We start from the raw sequence: 19,386 nt of genomic DNA on the forward strand, positions 1-19,386 counted from the left end.
TGTTGATAAGGTTTGATGTAAGACTCATGTTTATGCCTTTACTCATTAGATGATTTCGCTTGCCTTGTTTCTATTTGATATGCATGAGACTTGTTGTTGAGATTACCTTGTCATATTAGTTGATTGTGTAGGAATTGCTAATTTTGTAAAAAGAGGATCTTAGATCGTATACCCGAGGGGTCCTAGTGACAGGGGTAATCCGTTCACGGACATCTAGCATACTCCCTTGCAAGGAGAGACAGCTTCTCCACAAGGAAGTAAGAGATCAAACCAAACCCCTATCTCTATCCTTAATGATACTGATTAGATTTGCATTCTTGTAATCTACCAAGGCGCCCTAGTGACAGGAGTTAATCGTAACAGGATTTCACAGGAATCTTCTCTGTTTAGTGCTTAAGGATAGTAGCTTTAACTTCCGGCGAATGTATGTTAATTGACAATGAGGAAAAGATAGAGCATGATACATCAGGTTCTACCACAACGAAACCGAAATCCTAGAACTCTTCCCAAGCCAAGTTAACCTTTCTCTCTTTTGCTAGCTCTCACATCTATTTCCGCATTTCCATTTTTCTTAGAAAATAGATAACTTACAACCATCGGTAGTTTAGCCATTGTGTATCATCTTGCTCTTTCACCATAATTACCCCCACGACCTCAGGGGTAGCTAACAAATATACTTAGAGCGGCTCGCCCACAATAGGTTTGAATAATGAGGGCAGGGTCTCCAAGTGCTGCTTAAATTCCTCGAAAGCTTTGCTACATTCTTCATCCCACTGAAACTTGACAGCTCTCTAGAGCACTTTAAAAAAGAGGAGCGCTTGATCTGTATATCGGGATATAAACCTGAATTGTGTCGTGATTCTTCCCACCAATTTCTGAGGTTCCTTTAGATTTCTAGGAGCCTACATATCCCGGAGCGCTTGGACCTTCTCCAGATTGGCCTTAATTCCTCGCTTAATAATGAGATATCCTAGGAACTTTCCCCCTCAAGCTCTAAATAGGCACTTTAGTGAATTTAGCTTTAGCCCATACCGCTGCAGCGTGTCGTAGGTCTCCTCTATATCAGAAATTAAGTTTATTGCCATGGTAGACTTGATGAGGATATCGCCCATGTAGACTTCTATGTTCCACCCTATTTGTTCATGGAAGATCTTGTCCATCATCCTTTGGTAAGTAGCCCCTGCATTTCGTAACCCAAATGACATAATTGTATAACAAAAAATATCGTCTGCTATGATTAAGCTAACTTTCTCCTGGTCTTCCCGGGCAAGAGGAATCTGGTGGTATCCTTGGTAAGAGTCGAGCATGCTGATCCTTTCATAGCCCGAAGTTGAATCCACCATATGATCGATCCTCGGTAGAAGGTAGCAATCTTTGGGGATGGCTCAGTTGAGGTCTTGAAAGTTGATGCAGGCCCTCCACCTATTGTTGAGCTTAGATACGAGGACCATGTTAGAGAGTCACGGCAGGAATTGTACCTCTCTAACGTGTCCTACTTTCAAGAATTGATCAACTTCAGCTTGGATGATCTTATTTTACTCGGCTGAGAAGTTTCTCTTCTTCTGCTTGACCTACCGGGAATCAGGCAGGAGATGAAGATTGTGCTCAACTAGCTCGGGCTTGACTCCCGACAGCTCCTGGGGGGGGGGGGGGGGACCAAGCGAAGACGTCCCTATTGCGCACTAGACATTCGACCAGATCCAACTTGATTTCGGATGACAGGTCGCTTGGTATGCGAGTGATGCTCTCAGGACAATCAGGATAAAGTTGGACCTCTTCCTAGGGTATGGGTTCTTCCGCTATAGGTAATGGCTCCTCTTGAATGACATGGATTCCCCTATCTTGGGTCTTCTGAGTTTTGCGGGCCTTGACCTTCACCATGCCCACATAACACCTGCGGGAGACCAGATGTTCGCCTATAACTTCCCTGACCTGGTCTCCCACCGGGAATTTTATCTTTTGATGAAAGGTGGAGACCACCGCTTAGAATTCATGTAGGGGGAGCCTCCATAAAATAACATTGTAAGAGGATGGAGAATCCACAACGATGAAGGTGCTCTTTCACCAATGGTTCGCTACCCAAAGATATGGCTAGCTTGATCTGACCCATTAGCCACACTTTATTACCTGTAAAATCATATAAAGAGGTGGCTACAGGTTGAATTTCGTTGGTGTCGATCTGCATGCTATCAAACACATTTTTAAACAACACATTGACATAGCTTCCATTGTCAATGAAAACCCTGACCACGCGACTATTAACGATGATGACTTTAATTATGAGGGCATTATCATGGGAGAGCTCCACTCCCTCCAAGTCTTGCAGTCTGAAGCTGATTAAGGGCCCTGCAACTTGCTCATGGTTGTAACCTACCATGTGTATCTCTAAGCGGCATTCATGAGACTTTCAGGCTCTAGCAGAATCTCCATCCGTGGGTCCTCCAGAGATCATACTGATCTCCGGATGGCGATATTTTCCCTATTTTCTTCCTTAGGGGATTCCATTAGCTCCTTGCCCCGGCCTGCTTGCTGACTTCCTGACCTTCACTCTTCGGTAGGGCCTTGCTTGTTTGTCCTGCGATGGTAGGCGAATTATCTAGCAGCCTCTGGAGTTTAGGCGCGATCTCGGGTGGAGGCAGGCTAAGTTTGGCTTTCCGTCGAGAATCTCGGGCGAACTGGACGAAATCTCCTGTGTAATAGGTGTGAGACCTATGGTAGGTACAATAACGAGGCCTCCATTAGCCGAGTTTAGGAGCTTGGATAGTTTCAACTCGTTGTGCTACCCTGGATTCTTGACCGATGAGAAAACCCTGTCAGAAATCCTTAGAGCGGGCAAAGGGTCGAGCAGGAGGTTGGGACGACCTTCTTCCCTACTTGTTGACAGGAGCAGACGCTTTGTCTGCTTTCCTCCAAGCTGCTTGGGCTTCCTCTACATTAATGTAGCTTGCTGCTTTTCCAAGCATCTCATCAAAATTCTACACAGACTCTCGAATGAGAGCTCAAAAGAACTCCCCTTCCACCAGACCATGGGAGAAGGCGCTCATCAAGATATCCAAGGTAGCGGACGGGACATCCTGGGCTACATAATTGAAGCATTTTATGTAGTCCCTTAGGGGATCCGTCGACCCCTGCTTGAAAGCAAGTAGGTAATGATTAGTCTTCTGATATTTCTTGCTACTGGCAAAGTGGTGTAGGAAATAATTTTTGAAATCTTGAAAGTAGGTGATGGATCCAACTAGCAATCCGTCGAACCACTTTTGTGGCGAACCTGATAGAGTGTTCAAAAACACCCGACATTTAATGGCCTTGCTATATTGGTACAACAACATTGCATTCCAAAATTTACGGAGGTGATCTTCTCGATCCTTGCTACCGTCATACTCTCCAATAGATGGGGGCTTATACCCCTTTGGTAGTTTTTCCTTGAGCACCCTTAAAGATAAAGGTACTTACAATTCCTCAAGAAACTCCTTCAGCTCCTCCTGGATGACTATGGCCTTTCCCTTTTTTGAGTCTCTAGGTGGGGAAGTTTCGGCCATGGAGGCCTGGTGCTACTCTTTCTTGTTGTAGTAAGCTGAGCCGGGGTCATGATAGAAAGCTCGAGGGAAATCCTCGGGCTGCTTCCTCTTAGACCCCCTGTCTGAAGTGTGGGCCTGCTCCTTTGAAGCTACAGGTATCCTATATGGCTGTGAAGTGGCGGTATGCCCTTCTAAAGCCGCTTGCCTCTTGGTTTCTTTGAACAACTCATACTCTTCGGTCGTCATGGTTACGTTGATCTTACCGGTATCCTCCATCATCACGTTCTAGAACAGGTGGAGAAGATTCCCACAGATTGCGCCAAATTGATCCTATCTGGAATCTGAGTCAGACGGAGGCCGGCGGAGATGACATTGGTGTTGATGGAGAGGCGACTTTGTCGCACCCTGTGTATGCATGTCGGAAAATCGAACCCTCCCCCCTCCTAAGACTGTTGTGGAAGAACCAGTGGTACTCAGACTTTGCACACACTCAAATAGGCACACAGAGCATTAGAGACTAGAAACTAGGGAAAAGTCCTCAATGCAGGCCCTCCGACACTCAAGTTATGTCCTTTTCCTCAGAAGAATAATATACGATGGAAAAAAGAACTGTTGAAGATGAGTGTGTATATGTGTGTACCTAGCCAAGGAAGAGGACCTCCCCTTTTATATGACTTTTGCATACTTGTTGAGCCCGACCGTTGTCAAAGAATGTCGGGTGTTAGAGCCTGTCGGGTGAGAGAGGATATACGACAACCTCCTATTGGTGGAAGGAAGGTTCCCCTCTCAGGGAGTGATAGACCATTGGAATATTTCCTGGCATATGGTAGTTATTCTCTGACAGGAGATTATGATTTCCTGATATTGTTGTCGCTTAGTGTTTTCCGTCCTGCCCGGGTTCAGCTACAGATAGCTCGGGATGACTGCTCAGATGTACCACTAGAATTGAGCTTTGATAAGGAGGATGAACTGTGGTAAACTGACCGGATTTTATTTGAGAGACTGTGGTGAGTGAGCCATCTTTCATGATTTGACCGTTGAAGAGATGATTGGGAGTTGCCTTAGTAAAAGTACTAGAACCATCTATAAAGCCCGAGGTGGGGAGATCCGATCAGCTAGGGGCATGCTAGGAACTAGTTTAAGCTTCGTCTTACGTCTCAGATCTGGGAACTGTGATCAATCAAGAATTATGCGGATCTGGGGACCTACCCTGCCTGTGACCGACCAAGAGTTATGCGGCCGATGACGCGAGGCGGTCTAACTCTCGTCTTTCCTTGACTGTTGACTGTCGCGTCCTCTTAACTATTGACTGTCACGCCCCCTTAACTTTTAACTGTCATGCCCCCTTGACTTTTGACTTCCTGACCTTATCGAGCTCCTTCTTTACGTACCGTATCAATGTAGCTGGTTTTTAAAAACCAATTCTAATATGTTGATGTTTAATATTAATTTAATATTAATTTTTAAATACTATAACACCAACACGTTGAAGATGATTTGTATAAACAAATACTAACATGATGTTGATTTGTCACCTACTTTATTTATGAGCAATGTATATACTAAGAGAGATTTTTACGTTTGGGCAACCCTATGCCAGCCCAAGTATATCATTAATCCAAATGGTGTAACTCTCCTCAAGGTCCATTCATTTGTGTATGGGGTAGCTGGTCGATTAAATAATATCAAATCAAAATAAGTCCAACGACAAATTATGTAAGAAAATCATAAAATCACCTCATTTGTTTTTTCACCGAATCAAATAAAAAAACAAGACATTTCAATTATTTTTTCCTATAAATCATTTTGTAAACAAAAATCTATCCACCATATAAACAATCAAATCATATAATAATTTTATTACATTAGTAAAAAAATACAAATTAAATGTATAAATTTATTTTATGGATCAACATATGAAACAATGAACTTTTGAGTTAATTAACTATGTTCATCGTCCTCTACTATCTTGCTCATATTGTCTTCCTCTGCCTTGCTTACTTGTCTTCATGTCCTTTTTTGTTATCACTCATGACCACGTCCACTCCCTTCGTGGCCAAGCCCTCACCCCCCAGAGGTATATTCATCGACATGTCTATCCTTGACTGCCACTACAAGTTCGAGGTGTCATCCACACCGGCGTACACTTATAACGACACCAAAAGCGAGCAGCTATGAATTGAGGTTTTGCATGAGACACTCAGATATGGGCTCGCGCCACACTCGTGGACCGACTACCTTTACCTCACCTTCTGCGACACACTCTCTAATGCTGGTGTCAATGGCCTGACCTTCTGCCATGACTCCTAAATTTTAAATGTCTACGAATTAGATATCATTATAGGTAAAATAACTTAACAAATTCATAAATAATTAAAAAAAATCATTTAATAAAAATTTAAATTTCGGTAAAATACAGGAAAAGATAATATAGTAATATGCTCGCGCTAAGTGAATTCAAACCTCTTCTGTGGCATTCTGGGTTGACTCAACCAACTCAGTATCAGCCCAACCCACTTCTAATTCCTTGATCTATCCATATATATGTATACACATACAATTTTGATACCCTACACACCCTTAATATGGGTGACAATCTACGTGGCCACCTGACGTAGCCTAAACTCGAAATTTTTTTAATACCTCTCTTATCTCTCATGCATACAAGCTGTCATCCTCTTCTCTCTCTTGCATGTAAGGTGGTGCTGGTTTTTCCACCAAGAACCAAAAAATAAAATCATGAGTGCTTAGACTTAAAGTGGACAATATATAATTATGAAGATATTGTTGGTGCAGCGGGACTAGCATGAGGGGGTGAATTGCCGGTAAGAAGAAAACAAAACCCCTTCCCATTCTTTTGACTTGTATTAGTATCTCAATTCTAATTAAGCAACAACAATAGATGAAATAACAACTTAAAAGGAAAATAAGTAAAAGACTACGTTTTTTACATGATTACAACCTAGGTGGTTGTTAATCTAAGGTGGTTGCAAAGCTCTACTAAATATGTCTCCTTTGATAAAGGTGGAAAAGCCTTTTATACTTTTTGAAAAGCTTAGAAAGTTGCTAGGAAGTTAATATAGAAGTTGTTCTCTAATTTCTAACTCCAGGGATCATTTTATAGCCTCTAGAAAATTTTATCCAAAACTGGAAGGCGCCTCCAACAAGGTGAAAGCAGCTTCCAGCGAGGCAAGCGAAGATAATGTTTTATCTTCGCCAACGGTCACTTTTGCCCAGTCTAAGCCGCCTTCAAGTATTTAAAGGCACCTTCCATAAAGGCTCAAAGGAGCCTTCAAAGGTTGAAGGTTCCTTCCTCCTGAAAAGCATGAGGGCGCCTTCAATACCATTGAAGGCGCCTTCAGCAGTTGCTACCGAGCTCTAAACTTCTCCTTTGGCTCTTCCACTGCTCCGCTCGCTTGGGTGATTTCGGCCATCATAAATAGGGCTCATCCAAATCCATTTTCTGACCTTCTCCTCAAGCAGGCTTCTTCTTCGGCTTCTCATCTCTCGAACGTCGCGCACGCCCTTCTCATCCACCAGTGTACTCTTCCACAGCACCTCGTCTCTCGGACGCACCGAGCCTGTCGGCCCTCTCCCGTGATGTCCATCTAACTAGCTACGTCTTTCGCTTGACTTCTTGTGTTCCTAAGCTCCTGCACACTTAGACACAAGGATCAAATGCAACAGAACTTAACTAAACTTGGTCGACCACATCAAAAATATCCCGGGGTTCTAACAGATATGTCAATTCTTTTGACACTAACAAATGATATCATAGTCATAGTCCAGATCAGATGTCATATAGAGTAACCTTGAACAAACTTGCAGGAGCAAGTTAAGAGTCACCGGATGCTTGCAGAAAAACTCGAAGTATGTCAAGAGTGACCGAATACTTACAGGAAGACTTGGACCATAAAAATAATGACGTTCATTCATTTGAAGGGAGGACTATTAGGAATATAAATAAAGTCTCATATTAAAAAAATATGAAAGAAATCATAAGTTTAAAAGACATTTAAGTAAAGAAAAAAAATAAATTACAAAAACTTAAGCCTAAAATAAATAATATTATACCATTATAAAATACGTGAAACTTCTTTTATCTGTCAACATCTTCTAGACTTGTCTATGTGTTAATTTTTTTATTAACCTTGACTAATTTATACTTCTCTAACTAGATTTTTTACATTTACATACTTGACAAACATTCATCAACAAATACAACATTGAATCAAAATCACTTGATTGAACTCAATCACTTGAAATATGATTCACTAACACATCACCTCGTGTAGCCTAATTTATTGATTTAATGGCTTTAGATTAACCTAAAATAAGAAATATAGTTTCATATATTTGGGTTTTTAGATTTATATTATTTTTTAAAAGGAATAAGAGAAAACATGTGTTATATAAAAAATATTATTATTATTAATATAATTAGGATTAATATAAATAAAAATAATTATTTTGAGAATTAAGTAGGGAATGTCCGAACATGTACACTCAATATCACAAATTATTGACATCCACGACGGTCATTTTAAATTATTATTCATCACAAGACTGTTGAATATTAAGGTAGAATATAATATGTTGGAAGATTATTTTAATAATTTTGTTCAATTTTTTGAAGAGGCATTGCCACGTGATCATATACTATCTAATGATTTTTATAGTATGAAAAAAATTATGAAAAAAATTAGATCTTTTGTGGAAAGAATTGATGTTTACAGAGATAGTTGTATGCTATATTGGGGATGATGCAGATGCCAATGTTTGTAAATTCTGTAATCAAGATAGGTACAAGAGTACCATAAGGAGTCAACAACGATATAAATTATATAGTCAGTTGTTTTCTTTTCCTTTAACTTCTAGGTTACAAAGGCTTTATGCATCAAAGACTACTGCCGAACACATAACTTGTCATGCAAATCATCGAACAAACGAGGGGCTAATGTGTGATCCATTAAATACTGAGGTGTGAAACTTTTTTGATATATCCTGAATTTACAAAGGAGACTTGAAATATTATGTTAAATCTTTGTGTTGATGGATTTGCTCCATTTGGTAAATCAGGAAGACACTATTCTTATTGGCCAATTATATTAACTCTGTATAATCTTTCGCTTGGGATGTGCATGAAAACATCGTATATGTTTTTAACATTGGTTGTGCCTGGCTTGTAAAATATGAAGAAGTTAATAGATGTTTATATGCAAGCACTGATTACAGAGCTAAAACAACTATAAGAGAAGGTTTTCCTATATATGTACTATGTTCATACTAATCAGATGTTTATAATGAATGCTACTCTTCTTTGGATCATAAATAACTTTCTGGCGTTTGGTATGCTATCTGGTTAGAGTACTGTTGGAATCTTAGGATGTTCAATATATATGGAGAGATCAAAGTCGATCAGATTGAATCATGGGAAGAAGCTGAGTTATTAGGATTGTCATACATAATTTTTGCCATTAAATCATAATTTCAGAAGGAATAAAGATGAATTCACTAGAAATAAAATCGAAAGAATACATCTGCCATTGAGATTGTTAGGTCAGATATTTGTTACAGAGTGTTTCATTGTCCATCTATTATTGAAGAGCTGCATAGTACAATATATGAATATGGTATTGGAGTAATCTAGATGCCCTAGGTTTTAATGTTTGGGCAAAGGTTTAAGTTAGATTCATTATTGTATTTGATATACATTATAAGTGTGCAGGATACAGGTACAATAAGAAAAGTCCAAGTGTGATCTTAGCAAAGGAGAAAAGTCTAAGAGGAGTCTTGGCGATGTAAGTCTAAGTATGTAATCTTGGCAACGTAAGTCCAAGTGTGACTTGGAAAAGATTGAAGTCCTAGAGGCGCGACCTCTTGGTAAAGAAAGACCTGACAATAATGACAAGGTCGAAGGAAGCTCTTGAAGGTAAGGTGTGAAGGATGAGAAAGCATTCGAGGCATTCGAGGGACACAAGGCTGATGGAGGAGGCTAGAAGGCTAGGACTAGGTTAGTCAGACAAGGATGAGTGCTAAGCGAATGTACTCGGGGGTTAAATCCTAGGTTTAGGATTTTTACTGTAACATTACTATAGCAATTACTATAGTAGTACTATAGCAGTTACTATAGCAATCGACTGATGTTTTCATCAGTCAGCTAGTAGCCAAAAAATGCCTCTGTTCGCTCAACCCATGTAGAGTAGTCAACTAATACTTTCATCAGTCGACTGGTATCGAGTCGTTGGCCTGTAACGGTAGAATTCTAGTTAGGCCCAATCGACTAGTGGTGGGAAAATACCTCCCAAGCTCTATTTAATAGAGCTCGGGGTGCTTGGGCAAAGTTGACGAAATTAGTGGTGGTTAACCCTAATTATAGTCTCCAAGTGCTCAAGTGATCTAGTGTGCTTGTATGAGATTATGACGAGATTTCTCCACCCACAAGGAGCTACGCGAGCTAGCCAAAAATTTTTCGGGCAATCATTCATTGACGGATCGAGATCGTTCACCTTACGGACAGCCGTGGAGTAGGAGCTTTATCTCCAAACCACATAAACGAGCATGTCTTTGTGGTTTGCTTGTCTTCATTCTTCTTATTTTAGTTTAGTTTTCTATTTATTAGTTTATTTTGTATTCCGCTATGCACTAACATTATAGGAAGCAAACGGTTTGGGTGAGATGCTATTCACCCCTCTCTAGCGAATGTCAAGGTCCCAACATATGGAAGTACACATAAATAGACTGAACGAAGTATATTCTAGGATTTACTATATTGGTATAGTAATTTGATTCATCGTAATCTCGATGTAATGTATATTGAGAAAAATATTTTTGATAATCTCATAAATATAGTGATGGATATCATCGGAAAAACAAAAGACAATCTGAATGCAACAAAAGTATGCGACTCATTTGTGAACTACCCACTCTCAATGCGGATGAAAGTAGTAGGGGACCAAAGCCAAAGATATTTTATACATTGAATAAAGAACATAGACGTGTTGTTTGTGAATGATTGAAATCATTGAGATTTCCTGATGGGTATGCCTCTAATCTTGGGAGATGTGTTAATATAAAGGAATACAATTGATTGGTTTGAAAAGTAATGTTTGTCATATATTCATGGAAATACCAATTCCTATTGCTTTTAAGGAACTCTTACCAAATTTTGTATGAGGTGTCATTATGGAGTTAAACATTTTTCTTCATGATATTTGCTCAACAGTTTTGAGATATTCACACATGAAGAAGTTAGAGAGAGACATTTCAATCATTTTATGTAGTTTAGAAAACATCTTTCCACCAACATTTTTTGATTTAATGAAACATCTTTTGGTTCACTTGATATATGAGGTCAAAGTTGGAGGACCTGTCCATTTTCGATAGATGTATCCATTTGAAAGGTATAATTTGAATATTTTATACTACATTATTAATGCATAAAAATTAATAAATTTTTTATATATTAATATCTAATATAAATTGTTATATTACAATCATATTCTTATATCATTTAAAGAAAAAAAGTCAAAAATAAGGCACATGTTGAAGCTTCTATTGTTAATGCATATATTGTGGAGGAAGTAACAACTTTTGTAAAATATTATTTTGAGTCTCATGTTCAGACCAAAAGACGAAGACTGGAAAGAAATGATGAAGGCCCTATTGATCCCAATTTGAACTCATTCTCAATTTTTAACTATTTTGGTCAACTAAGTGGACCATGTAAGCAGAGATATTTAACTGATCAAGTATGACAGGAAGCCCAAATATATGTTTTACTTAATTGTCCAAAAGTATCGTCATATTCTGAGTTAGTATATATTTTATATTTTTTTCTTATGTCGTAAAGTATTTGTGTTATAATTCAATTTTTTATGATAGGATTTTCCAAAACTTATATTCTGAAATACTGACACTAGAGTTTAATCGCTTCTGCGATCAAGAATTTGCACTATGATTCAAATCATATGTAAGTAGTTTTATCTAAATTTGGTCTACACATATCTTAACTGTTAAATGAATAACATATTAATTTGAGTTTAGATTTATGTTAATCAAGCTCACATTGAACAAGAAATGTTATTCCATCTGTCATGGGGTCCAAAAGCAATGGTATGCACTTGGCCAGTATATTTCATAAATAGTTATAATTTTCATACTTAAGAATATGAAAAAGGGAAGATTACAAAGAATAGTGGGGTATGTGTTCGGTCATCTAATGATGGAGGTGTAAGGAATAATTTTTATGCTTTGCTGGATGAAATTATAGAGTTATAATACCTTGACCCAGAAAATGAATGTGTCATTGGTTTGACCCGGTGCGAGGGATGAAGGTGTATTCATGATATAATTTGGTTGAAATAAATCATAAAAGTTTGTATAAGAGATATGAATTATTTGTTTTGGCACAACAAGTGATTCAAGTTTTCTAGACATCATATTCTAGTTTGAAACGTGATAAAATGAATTAGTAGGTTGTTTGAAAAATGAAAGCACGAAAAAAAAAGAAAATTAAAAAACGTTGAGAAGATATTGAATATCAACAAAAGAAAGTTATAAATACATTGAAACTCAATCCAAACTTGTTCAATTTGGTCAACTTTGACCTACATCGATTGCACAAAAAAATTAAAATATTAATCATGAGACCCTATGAGAGCCATTGTGTTCAATAAACTCATCAATAATTCAATCAATTAAAATAGATTCTAGTCAAATAAGTATGGAGTAAAAGTTTGTCCCCGTGCTTTAATAACAACTTTCACATTTTAATTCTTATTATATTTAATGATTCTTAAACAATCTATAACAAGAAATATAGTTTCATTTATTTAGTCTGATATTTCTTGAATTATTTGATTATTTTAATTAAATTTTGCTTTCTTTGAAAATGTATATTATAAAACAATCATATATAATTAATCATATATTAAAACGATTAAGCACCTAAATATAATATTAATATTTTTTATACCAACTCAATTCAGTTTGTCCCTAATTCTTATAGTTTAGCAAGAAACCAGGAAGACAAGAAAATTATAATTCCATTTATAAAAGAATTATAATACAAATTTTATTTTGGGAATTCGGTAGAAGAATTATAATACAAATTTTATTTTGAGAATTTGGTAGGGGCACACAAACACATAACCTAGTACCATAAATTTAAAATATTACGTCCACAGATCAATGCCCCTCTAAAATGCAGTTCATTAAACTAGTACCAATAGACTACGTCCAAGTAAGTGAGAAGTAATCGTCCATGTCTATATGGGTTAATAGCAACTTTCATCCTGTCTTTCTTATCGTATTAGTGATGTGGGACTAATTAAAATCTAGAAGAATTAGATAAAGCAACTCGAGGGAGTGAATAGGAGAAAACTTGAGGTTTGGAAAATCTTTTTAATGTAAATATAAAATATTTGTGCTTGTTAATATTAAAAATAAGTGGTGAAAACATAAAACAATAAACATAAAAATATTATCATCGTTCAAAACGCTAATGTTTCTATGGACTTACAAGGTAAGTCAACCTCGGAAAACCACTAAACCTTCTCTTTTATGAAACTGTTTAAAGGCAACTAGGTAAGAAATCTTTTACAAAAGCCTATGAAATCATAAGTGTGAGAAAAACTTTTGTAACAAGTTTAGAGCTTAAAGTTAGAAACCTTAAGTCAAAATGAATAATTATTCTCAATTTCAATTTCAATTGAGAATCTAATTGACTAGCCGATTGATTCATCCTTTGACAACTAACTAAAAACTCTTTTAATTGATTTAACTCGAAAAAGAACCTTTTTTTAATGTCAAGCAGAGCATCCAATTATCACCTACCTCACTCAAACTTCTCTATCTGCTAAGATCTTTGTGGATCTCTCTTTTATTTATACATGTTAAACTTCACTATCAAATAATTAATTAACTTTTGACCTACTTAAACTTCTCTATTTGTCAACTTTTCTTTATTTTGATTTATTTGGACTTCTTTAACTTGTCAAATTTTTGCACCAGACAAAAATATTAAATCAAAATCACTTAATGTGTATATGGTTTCAAATTTACCTAAAACATGATTAAATAAGATTAGATCATGCAAAATATAAATTAATAATAATAATATTATAATTATAAATTTATTTTGAGATTTAGGCAAGACCGCGCGAACGTGTACCCCGCAACCACAAATTCGCAACCACAAATTATGACATTCACTCTCCCAACTTAGGGAGATGGTAGACCAATGCCCCTCCAAAGTGCAATGGAGGTCATTGGGCTAGGTCATAAGTCTTCTTGATTGCCCATAAACCTCGTCCAAGGAAGTATGAAACAAAGGTTTATGTCCATATGTTTTAATAGCAGCTTTCACATTTTAATTCTTGTTATTTTAACGATATGGGATTAATTATAATCTAAAACTTCATTATGTTAGGATTAGAGAGGCAACTTAGATGCTTCAAAAATATTTCCATTGCAAGTATGAAAGTTAAAGCATTTCTATTTAGTTAAGATTAAGAATAAGAAGAGAAAATAAAAAACAAAAAATATTTTATCATGGATCAAAATCCTAATGTTTTTATTTTTCAACAAGGTGAATCAATCTTAGAAAAGTCATTATACCTTTTTCATTATAGAACTTTTTAGAGAGAAAAATTTTTTAAAAAGCTTTCGTAACAAATATGCATTAAACTTGAAGCTAAACACCTAAGCTCAAAATTTAAAAATAATAAAATAAATAAAAATTTTGTGGTGGAATGAGGAACATAAACACTTTTTTTAGGAGAATTCTTTTTTTTTAGCTTCCCTTACTTTTTCTTAAGATTAGAGAGGTGTTTTGAAAATATTTACAATGCAAATATGAAAGTTAAAACATTTCTATTTTGTTAAGATTAAGAATAAGTAGTGAAAATAAAAAACATAAATAATAAATATAAAATATTTTTTCATGGATCAAAATCTTAATGCTTTTATTTCTCAATCAATCCTAGAAAAGCCATTATAACTTTTTCATCATTGAACTGTTTAGAGATAAAAAAACCTTTTAAAAAGCTTTCGTAATAAATATGGAGCTTGAAGTTAAAAACCTCAAACTCAAAATGAAAAATGAAAAATAAATTTTGTTGTGGAATGAGGAACATAAAAACTTTTTTTTTTATCTTAGGAGAATTCTTATTTTTCAAGCTTCCCTTACTTTTTTTTATTGACCTCTAAATGGTCATGAATAAATTCCAACAACAATCTTACATTAATGTTAGTCAAGTTATTTGAATTGTCAATCAACTAAAATGTTGATCATGGGATCCTTAAATGCTAGCTATTGTATTTAGTTAACTCATTGACAATTCAATCAACAAGAATGGATTCCGTTAAGGTCTGCGTGGACCTCTCTATTGTGTTTAACTTCTCAACCTTCATCTACGTACTTAACTTGAGAAACCCCATCAACAAATACAACATTAAATCAAAACCACTCATTGAAATCAAGCACTTAGAAGTATTATTTCACCAACACTATTAACCTAATTAACTAATTGGATAGAGGTCGCGCGTATACGTACTACCACACTATCATAAATTATAACGTTCAATCTCCCAATCACGAAGATGGTAGACCAATGTCCCTCCAAAGTACAATGAAGATCATTATGCTAAATCCTAGGCCTTCTTGATCACCCATAGACCTGTCCAATTGTAGCAAGTCACCCATAGACCCGTCCCAGTGTTGAGTTCTGTGTTTTTAATTCAAACTATTTTCTTGTTTTTTGTTGTTGTTGTAGTAATGCATATGTGTATGCATTTAGTCCCACATTGCTAAGCTAAGAAGGTTGGAAGACCTTATATATAGAGCCCTTCCATCCTTGCTTAGCAAAGTTAAGGGGACCTACACGCATGCGCAGGCCGAGCCTAAATCAGGTGATTTCGAGCCGGAAATCCATAAACCGGGCACGATCATCGCGCGCAGAGAGGGTGCAAATCCCCAGCTCGTGGGTCTCATGCTTGCAGACGACCTGGTGTGTTTTTGCCAGTCTTTGGTTTGGTTTGGTTTGGTTCTGTCCAGCGCGCGTGAGGAAGCGACGCACGGTTTGGTTCTGTCCAACGTGTGAGGGAACCAACACTTTGGTTCGCTGGCCAAGCAGTATCCCGCGTGTGAGAGAACCGACGCTTTTGTTCGCTGGCGAAGCAGTGCTTACTGCTTCGAAGTGAATAAATGTTGTGCCTCTGTTCCTCGTTCGGTAGCTCTCGAGCAGTCTGTCTGCTTTTCTCCTTCTTCCCTCTCTGTGTGTGCGTACGCTGTCCTGAGGCTTGGTTCCGTAATCTGAGGTTGAGTTCGAGTGCGACGTTCATCTTGGATTGCACCTACAGACGACGCGAGTGGTTGTCGGATCTTGGGAGAATTTTGCTGGAGAGCCTCTGCGCCGTGGGTGACAATAAATTCTCTAAGGACAGTCGGTACGCCGACGCTTCAACCGGAAGATAACAATTTCTGAACATTACTCTTTTATTTACCTGTTTATTGCACGCTTCAACCGATGCATGTATACAAAATATTTTATCATGGATCAAAATCCTAATGTTTTTATTTTTCAACAAGGTGAATCAATCTTAAAAAAGTCATTATGCCTTTCTCAATATAGAAATTTTGAGAGAGAGAGAAATCTTTTAAAAATCTTTCATAACAAATATGCATGGAGCTTGAAGCTAAACACCTAAGCTCAAAATTAAAAAATAATAAAATAATAAAATAAATATAAATTTTGTGGTGAAATGAGGAGCATAAACACCTTTTTTAGGGGAGTTCTTTTTTTTTTTTAGCTTCCCTTACATTTTTTTTAGATTAGACAGGTGTTTTGAAAATATTTCCAATGCAAATATGAAAGTTAAAACATTTCTATTTTGTTAAGATTAAGAATAAGTAGTGAAAATAAAAAACATAAATAATAAATATAAAATATTTTATCATGGATCAAAATCCTAATGTTTTTATTTCTCAATCAATTCTAGAAAAGTCATTATAATATTTTCATTATAGAACTTTTTAGAGATAAAAAACCTTTTAAAAACCTTTCGTAACAAATATGGAGCTTGAAGTTAAAACCCTCAAACTCAAAATGAAAAATGAAAAATAAATTTTGTTGTGGAATGGGGAACATAAACACTTTTTTTTTTATTTTAGGAGAATTCTTATTTTTCAGGCTTTCCATAATTTTTTTTTCTAGGCTTCTAAATGGTCATGAATAAATTCCAACAATAATCTTACATTAATGGTAGTTAAGTTATTTGAATTGTCAATCAACTAAAATGTTGATCATGGGATCCTTATCTGCTAACTATAGTATTTAGTTAACTCATTGACAATTCAATCAACAGGTATGGATTCCGTTAAGGTCTACGTGGACCTCTCTTTTGTGTTTAACTTCTCAACCTTCATCTACCTACTTAACTTGACAAACCCCATCAACAAATACAACATTAAATCAAAACCACTCATTGAACTCAAACACTTAGAAGTACTATTTCACCAACACTATTAACCTAATTAACTAATTGGATAGAGGTCGCGTGTATATGTACTACCACACTATCATAAATTATAACATCCAATCTCCCAATCACGGAGATGGTAGACCAATGCCACTCCAAAGTACAATGAAGATCATTATGCTAAATCATAGGCCTTCTTGATAACCCATAGACCTATCCAATTCTAACAAGTCACCCATAGACCTGTCCCAGTATGGAGCAAAGTTCATCAGCAACTTTCACACTTTCCTTCTTACTATATTAGCAATGTGGGATTACTAAAATCTAAAACTTTATCACTAACAAGCAAGTTTAGGATTTCATTAACCCAACTAATTGGATCAATGATTCTTAAACAATCTATTGAATAAACCTAGATCCTACCATGACTTTTAAAGAGATGTAAAAGTATAAGCATATGTAGGGTTGGCCCTTATTGACTAATTTGAGATATTGATGGTATTCGTGAACTCGTTGTATAATTGCAACAATCCATCACCCATGAGTGAGTGTATATGTTTTATTAACCTAATTAATTAATTATATAGTTTTAAATTAACTTCTTTCAAGAAATATAGTTGTATTTTTGGATTTCTTAGATTATATTAATTTTTTGAAAATGTAAGAATGTATGTAAAATGATTAAATAAAACCAATCATCTAATATATAAAAAATAATTATAATTAATAAAATTAAGATTAAAATAAACAAAACAATTTAATTTAATAGTTAAGAAGGGCTAAACTTGAGGTTTGGAAAATCTTTCTAATGCAAATATAAAACATTTGTGCTTGTTAATATTAAAAATAAGCGGCGAAAACATAAAACAATAAACACAAAAATATTATCATCGTTCAAAACGCTAATGTTTCTATGGACTTACAAGGTAAGTCAACCTCGGAAAACCACTAAACCTTCTCCTTTATGAAACTGTTTAAAGGCAACTAGGCAAGAAATCGTTTACAAAAGCCTATGAAATCATAAGTGTGAGAAAAACTTTTGTAACAAGTTTAGAGCTTAAAGTTAGGGACCATAAGTCAAAATGAATAATTATTCTCAGTTTCAATTTCAATTTCAATTGAGAATCTAGTTGACTAGCCGATTGACTCATCCTTTGACAACTGACTGAAAACTCTTTTAGTTGATTTAACTCGAAAAAGAGCCTTTTTTTAATTTCAAGCAGAGCATCCTATTATCACCTACCTCACTCAAGCTTCTCTATCTGCTAAGATCTTTGTGGATCTCTCTTTTATCTCTACATGTTAAACCTCACTATCAATTACTTAATTAACTTTTGACCTACTTAAACTTCTCTATTTGTAAACTTTTCTTTATCTTGATTTATTTGGACTTCTTTAACTTGTTAAAATTTTGCACCTCAACAAACAAACCTCAATCAAATAAAATATTAAATGAAAACCACTTGATCAACTCAACTTGTTGAATATAAGAGTGTATATGGTTTCAAATTTACCTAAAAATGATTAAATAAGATTAGATCATGAAAAAGATAAATTAATAATAATAATATTAGAATTACAAATTTATTTTGAGATTTAGGCAGGGTCGCGCGAACACGTACCCCACTACCACAAATTATGACGTCCACTCTCCCAACTTGGGGAGATGGTAGGCCAATGCCCCTCCAAAGTGCAATGGAGGTCATTGGGCTAGGTCATATGCCTTCTTGATCGCCCATAAACCTCGTCCAGGTAAGTATGGAGCAAAGGTTCATGTCCACATGCTTTAATAGCAGCTTTCACATTTTACTTCTTGTAATTTTAATGATATGGGACTAATTATAATCTAAAACTTTATTATGTTAGCATTAGAGAGGCAACTTAGATGTTTCGATAATATTTCCATTGCAAATATGAAAGTTCAAACATTTTTATTTTGTTAAGATTAAGAATAAGAAGTGAAAATAAAAAAAAGAAAAAATATTTTATCATGGATAAAAATCCTAATGTTTTTATTTTTCAACAACCCATCACCCATGAGTGAGTGTATATGTTTTATTAACCTAATTAATTAATTATATAGTTTTAAATTAACTTCTTTCAAGAAATATAGTTGTATTTTTGGATTTCTTAGATTATATTATTTTTTTGAAAATGTAAGAGTGTATGTAAAATGATTAAAAAAAACAAATAATCTAATATGTAAAAAATAATTATAATTAAAAAAATTAAGATTGAAATAAACAAAACAATTTAATTTAATAATTAAGAAGGGCTAAACTTGAGGTTTGGAAAATCTTTTTAATGCAAATATAAAACATTTATACTTGTTAATATTAAAATAAGTGGCGAAAACATAAAACAATAAACACAAAAATATTATCAT

The 19,386-nt window shown here is 35.5% G+C and overlaps 4 non-coding genes across 4 annotated transcripts; all 4 read right to left on the reverse strand.

Moving 5' to 3' along the window:
• Positions 1-13,680: 13,680 nt before the first annotated feature.
• Positions 13,681-13,844, reverse strand: LOC122013023. Its single transcript, XR_006120410.1, has one exon. It is a non-coding gene; the product is annotated as a U1 spliceosomal RNA (small nuclear RNA).
• Positions 13,845-15,055: 1,211 nt separating this feature from the next.
• On the reverse strand, positions 15,056-15,211 carry LOC122013030. Its single transcript, XR_006120416.1, has one exon. It is a non-coding gene; the product is annotated as a U1 spliceosomal RNA (small nuclear RNA).
• A 1,858-nt stretch (positions 15,212-17,069) lies between these two features.
• On the reverse strand, positions 17,070-17,225 carry LOC122013034. The gene has a single exon (XR_006120420.1). It is a non-coding gene; the product is annotated as a U1 spliceosomal RNA (small nuclear RNA).
• Positions 17,226-18,600: 1,375 nt separating this feature from the next.
• On the reverse strand, positions 18,601-18,760 carry LOC122013012. The gene has a single exon (XR_006120401.1). It is a non-coding gene; the product is annotated as a U1 spliceosomal RNA (small nuclear RNA).
• Positions 18,761-19,386: the final 626 nt, after the last annotated feature.

This window comes from Zingiber officinale, chromosome 8A (assembly GCF_018446385.1).
Source record: "Zingiber officinale cultivar Zhangliang chromosome 8A, Zo_v1.1, whole genome shotgun sequence".
Lineage (NCBI taxonomy): Eukaryota > Viridiplantae > Streptophyta > Magnoliopsida > Zingiberales > Zingiberaceae > Zingiber > Zingiber officinale.